Source organism: Lactuca sativa, chromosome 5 (genome assembly GCF_002870075.4).
Source record: "Lactuca sativa cultivar Salinas chromosome 5, Lsat_Salinas_v11, whole genome shotgun sequence".
NCBI lineage: Eukaryota > Viridiplantae > Streptophyta > Magnoliopsida > Asterales > Asteraceae > Lactuca > Lactuca sativa.
Genome location: NC_056627.2, coordinates 238,097,163 through 238,103,806, shown reverse-complemented (window position 1 = coordinate 238,103,806; position 6,644 = coordinate 238,097,163). Strand labels below are relative to the sequence as shown.

At 38.3% G+C, this 6,644-nt stretch overlaps 1 pseudogene; it reads right to left on the bottom strand.

Annotated features, from left to right (window-relative positions):
* Positions 1-778: 778 nt before the first annotated feature.
* Positions 779-6,244, bottom strand: LOC128125965 (uncharacterized; annotated as a pseudogene).
* Between the last annotated feature and the right edge of the window lie 400 nt (positions 6,245-6,644).

Below are 6,644 nucleotides of genomic sequence, written 5' to 3'. Positions count from 1 at the left end.
CTAAATGCACAAAGTAAGAGTGTGGAACAATTATACCAATTTGTGCTTGATAATGGTGGTAAGATGATATCCAATGCTTCCCCAAGCTATCCCCAAGCTTATCCTACAAGAAATTGCAAGCATTAGGTCGAAATTTTGAGGTTCAAAAATTCTAGGGTTTTGCTCAAAAACCCCAAAATCGGCCATGAGAAGTTGAAATAGATGTAAAAGATAAAGAAGATGAAGAAAAGAGAAGAATTTCATACCTTGGAGCTTGATTTTTTATGCAAAATTGAGGAAGATTGAGTATTTGGAAGGTTTTTTTCGAAGGGGGCAGTAGGGAGAGAGGGAATCGCAGGTAGTGAGTGAAGAATGAGTTAGAAAAATCGAAATTTGACCTTAAAATCGTTCAGCCCTGTTTTTGCGTTTACATGGCCCGTGTAAATCAAAGGAGAGAATTTACACGGCCGTGTAAATGCCTGAATCAAAAATACCATGTTTAATCGTTTACACGGCCCGTGGAAATGGAAAGCATAAGTTTACACGGCCGTGTAAACCTCTGAAAAGGCCAAAAAAAATTTTGATTTTTTTTTTTCATGTTTTGAAATTGCAACCTGCTAAACCTCTATTGCCCGAAAAATGATTTTTAACCTTCTTTAGCATGAAAAACAACTTGGAAGTTTGAAAACAAAAAAAAATACAATGAAAATATACGAAATGACAAAAATACCCCCGGGTTGCCTCCCGGTTAGCTGCCCCTTTTTAATGTCGTTGGCTCGACTTGGACCCCAACTATTTGTCAATTTTCATACTTTGGATCCATTACTTCCTCCATCTCTTCATTCTTGACTTGAAATCCTTCATAATTAGGCTTCAAACGGTGACCATTTACCTTAAAAATCTTCCCGGTTTTCTCACTTGTGATTTCTATTGCACCATGCTCAAAAACATTAGTGACAACAAATGGTCCCACCCAACGGGACCTTAATTTACCAGGAATCAATTTAAAACGCGAATGGTAAAGTAGTACCTTTTGACCTTTGTGAAATACCTTACGTGTAATCATCTTGTCATGGAATGCTCTGGTCTTTTCCTTATAAAGAACCTCATTCTCATACGCTTCATTGCGGATTTCCTCAAGTTCTTGTATGTCCAGCTTCCTTTTCTTTCCCGATTCACTTAAATCCATGTTGAACTGTTTGATCGCCCAATAGGCCCTATGTTCCAACTCAACGGGTAATCGACACGGCTTTCCAAAAACGATACGATATGGAGACATTCCAATTGGAGTTTTGTATGCAGTGCGGTACGCCCACAAAGCATCATCAAGGCGTGTACTCCAATCTTTCCTTGTTGTATTAACGGTTTTCTCCAAAATGCCCTTGATTTGTCGATTACTCACCTCAGCTTGTCCATTTGTTTGTGGGTGGTATGATGTGGAAACTTTATGAGTGACACCATATTTCTTCAAAACACTCCCGAGTATACGATTACAAAAATGTGTACCACGATCACTAATCAAGGCCTTTGGAACACCAAATCTAGAAAAAATGTTAGCCTTCAAGAAATCTATCACAACTTTTGAATCGTTAGTACGGGTAGCCTTTGCTTCCACCCACTTGGAAACATAGTCCACAGCCAAAAGAATATAAATAAAACCCGAAGATGATGGAAAAGGTCCCATAAAATCAATGCCCCAAACATCAAAAATTTCACAAACTAATATGGGGTTCAGGGGCATTTGATTCTTTGAGCTTAAAGAGCCCATTCGTTGACATTTATCACAGCTTGAACAAAAAACATAAGAGTCATGGAAAATACTTGGCCAGTAAAATCCACTCTCTAAGACTTTTCTTGCAGTCCTTTGAGGACCAAAATGTCCTCCACAAGCATAAGAGTGACAAAATGTTAAGATAGAAGATACCTCATATTGATCCACACATCGTCTAATCATTTGGTCAGCACAATATTTCCACAAATATGGCTCATCCCAAACATACCTCTTGGCTTCTTTCTTGATCTTGTCTTTTTGCCATCGAGTCAAATCTGGTGGAAATTGATTTGTGACAATGTAGTTCACAATATCGGCATACCACGGGGCAACTTTTGCTGAAAACAAGTTTTCATCGGGAAATGCATCATGAATGGGAGCTGAGTCATCGGGAGGAACAATCCTGCTAAGATGATCAGCTACAAGATTTGACTTTCCATTTTTGTCTTTGATTTCAATGTCAAACTCTTGCAAAAGTAATACCCATCGAATGAGTCTAGGTTTCGAATCCTTCTTTGCAAGTAAATACCTAATAGCTGCATGATCAGAATAAACAATGACTTTAGAACCTAGCAGATATTGACGAAATTTGTCTAAAGCAAAGACAATAGATAACAATTCTTTTTCAGTTGTTGAATAGTTAGCTTGTGCACTATCAAGTGTTTTTGAGGCATAGTAAATGACATTAGGAACACGGTCTTTTCTTTGCCCTAACACTGCACCAACTGCATGATTACTGGCATCACACATGATTTCAAAAGGCAAACTCCAATCCGGTGATTGAAGTATTGGTGTGGTTATCAACAACTCTTTCAACTGATCAAAAGCTTGCTTGCACTGTTTGGAAAACTCGAATTCTGCATCTTTTTGTAGGAGCTCACACATGGGACGAGATATCTTGGAAAAATCTTTGATAAACCTTCTATAAAATCCTGCATGACCAAGAAATGAGCGCACCTCACGAACACAAGTAGGATAAGGTAAAGATTTTATGACATCTATTTTTGCTTTGTCCACTTCTAGACCCTTAGAAGACACAATATGACCTAGTATGAGACCTTTGTCAACCATAAAGTGACACTTTTCATAATTCAAAACAAGATTGGTCTCAATACATCTTTGCAAAATCTTTTTCAAATTACCCAAACACTCATGAAAAGAATTACCATAAACTGTGAAATCGTCCATAAAAACTTCAATGATTTCCTCAACAAATTCTGAAAAAATACTTACCATGCACCTTTGAAAAGTGGCTGGAGCATTGCAAAGCCCAAAAGGCATTCGCCTATATGCAAATGTTCCGAAGGGACATGTGAAAGTAGTTTTTTCTTGGTCCTCAGGTGCAACGGGTATTTGATGGAAACCGGAATATCCATCCAAGCAACAATAATGTGTTTTTCCCGCTAACCTTTCCAACATTTGATCAATGAAGGGAAGTGGGAAATGGTCTTTCCGAGTTGAGGAATTGAGCCGTCTATAATCAATGCAAACTCTCCACCCGTTTTACACACGGGTGGGGACTAACTCACCTTGGTCATTCTTTGTAACGGTGATACCTGTCTTCTTTGGCACAACTTGGACCGGACTTACCCACTTACTTTCTGATATAGGGTAAATCATTCCCGCATTCAACAACTTCAAAATCTCTTTTTTCACAACCTCCATCATTGGAGGATTCAGACGCCTTTGAGCTTCTCGGGAAGGCTTGTAATCTTCTTCCATAAGGATTTTGTGCATGCAAAGCGAAGGACTTAGCCCTTTGATGTCGGCTATAGTCCACCCAACTGCTTCCTTATATTCCTTCAAAGTGGTGACAAGTTCTTCCTCTTCTTTTGTTGACAACTTGGTGGAAATGATCACTGGCAAAGTTTCCTTGTCTCCAAGATATGCATACTTGAGATGCTCGGGTAAAGTTTTTAGCTCCAATTCCGGTGCCTGCACAATAGAAGGAACAAGTTTTTCATTAGACATTGGTATTTTCAGCTTTGGAACATCAAACCTCATTTTCTTCTTCTCATCCATGCAAGACACAACCTCCATAATCTCTTTATCAATTGTAAATTGATTGGCAAGTTTTTCCACTCTTTCCTTTTGAAGATTCCTGTCTAAAATGAGAGCTAACACATCAAAATTAGACAAATCAAAACACTCCTATGTCAATGGTTCAATGACATCCACAAAATTCAAAGATGAAATATCACTTGGATATCTCATAGCATCATAAATATTGAAATTTATCACCTCCCCATCAAATTCCATGGACAATGTACCATCATAAACATCAATTTTCGTCCTAGCTATTTTCAAAAAGGGTCTTCCTAGAAGAATTGAACTCAAATTTGGTGAATCATCATCATCCATATCAAGGACATAAAAATCTGCTGGAAATACTAGTTCATTCACTTGGACTAACACATCTTCTAGCACACCTTTTGGATGTACTAAAGATCTATCAGCCAATTGAATGATTACCCCGGTTTTCTTCAATGTGCCAATATTTAAAGTTTTAAAGATGGAAAATGGCAAAACATTGATAGAAGCTCCAAGGTCTAGCATAGCTCGTGGAACATGAAGATTACCTAATTTACAAGGAACCGTGAAAACACTCGGATCCTTACATTTTTGAGGTAATCTTTTTTGTAACACTGCAGACACATTTTCTCCTACTTTGACAGTTTCATTCCCTTTCAGTTTTTTCTTAGATGTACATAATTCCTTAAGGAATTTTGCATACCTAGGGACTTGTTTGATGGCATCAATAAGAGGGATATTTACCTCTACCTTCCTGAACATCTCCATGATTTCATTGTCTTTACTTTCACGCTTTGACTTGTTTAATCTTGAAGGAAATGGAGGAGGAGTGACTTTTGCTTCAATAGGAACTTGCTTGGAAGGTGTTTTTGACTTCTCTTCTTCTTTCTCTAGCTCCATCTTTTCTTCTTCTTCAACTATCTTTGGACCTTCATATTCTTTGCCATTCCTCAAAGTGATGACACATGCACTATGTTTTGGATTCTTCTCGGTTTGCGCGGGTAGTTTGCCTTGTGACTCCAATTTACTCACAGAAGTGGCGAGTTGAGTCATTTGTTGCTCCAAAGTCTTGATGCTCGCTTTGGTCTCATTTTGAAACGTTTGAGTGCTTGTGGCTAAACTCTTAACAATGTCTTCCAAAGACATTCCCGATCCGCTTGAACTACTTCCTTGATGCATATTTTGAGGTTGATATTGAGATTGATGAGGAGGTTGAGTTGGCTGGAAATGTGGTTGATAATTTTGTTGGTGATGCATTTGATTTTGAAATGGGGGTCTTGGTTGATAAGGTGGTGGTCTAGGCTGAATATTGGTATTAGGTTGATGCCAATTTGGATTGCTTCGTGGCTGGAAGTTTCCTTGCTGTTGACTTGAAAATCCCATAGCTTGAACTGGCTCTACATCTTCTTGTAACATGGGGCACATGTCAGTAGGATGTCCAACTTGTGTACAAATGCCACAAGGTCTAACTATTGGTGGTTGCACGCCCTTGTCTTTTGCAAGCATCATTACTACCTTAGTCAACTCAGAAAGTTGACTTTCAATTTTTGGAGTAGAAATTTCTTTCACCCCCCTTGGTGCGTCACTGTACCACTCTTCTTCTTGGACTGTATGTTTAGACTCTTCTGCCATGTTTTTTATAAGAACTCTGATTTCTGTTGGAGTCTTATCAGCTATAGATCCACCACTTGATGCATTGAGTAATCTCCTATCCCAAGATGACATTCCTTCACAAAAATACTGCAGCAATTGATATTCTGTAATCCCATGTTGTGGACATCTTGAGCACAATTTCTTGAACCGTTCCCAATAAGTATGCAATGCTTCTCCCTTTTGTTGCTTGATGCCAATTATCTCTCTACGTAAAGCTGAAGCTCTCATTTCGGGAAAATATTTATCTAGAAACATCCTTGCAAGTTCATTCCATGTTGTGACTGACCCCGGTGGTAAGTCATACAACCACTCCTTGGCTGAATCTTGTAAAGCAAAGGGAAATGCCCTTAACTTGATTTGATCTTCTGTGACTTCATGTGGCTTCATACCCACACAAACAACATGAAATTCCTTAAGGAATTTATGTGGGTCTTCATTCTCAAGACCACGGAATGAGGGTAACAAATGGATGAGTCCAGACTTGAGTTCAAAGTTGATTGCTGCAGGGTAATTTATGCACAAAGGTTGTTGGGTGACATCTTGAGTGGCCCATTGTCTAAAGGTTTGTTCAGGTGGTGGATGTGGAGGATTTTGATTTCCTCCATGGTTGTCTGCCATGGTAGGAGTAGGTGAAGATGGTGGGGTGATAATTTTGGATGTTGGAGAGGATGTAGTTGATAGATTTGATGAAGAAGCTCTGGATTTTTGTTGTTTCTTTAAAAGTCTGGCTTGCTTCCTTCTCTGTTTAGCAGATTTTTCTATCTCCAAATCAACTGGTAATGGTGTACCTGTGCGAAAAGATCTTGGCATAAACAATTAGTACTACCGTATCCCCGGCAACGACGCCAATTTGTTTGGTTGTCAAACCAACAAATGATGGGATAAAATAATATTAATATAACTCAAATCACTGCTATTTCTAATACTAAAGATAGTATAGTGTAAGCAGGGTCGGTCCACAGAGATACGGGACTTTTTATCTTGCCATATTTTCACACATAATACAAGTAATATTAAAATGGGGGTTTGTATTTAAACTTGAATTAAACTTCATAAATAAGAAAGATTGAAAACAAACGTAATAAAAGAAGTACATTTCCGATTCTGACTCTTATATATGTATTATGTTGAAAGATGTAATATGATTATAACTCATGTTCAATCTAGGTTGGTAAGTTGGATATTAATAAACTCTAATATCCAAATTAGC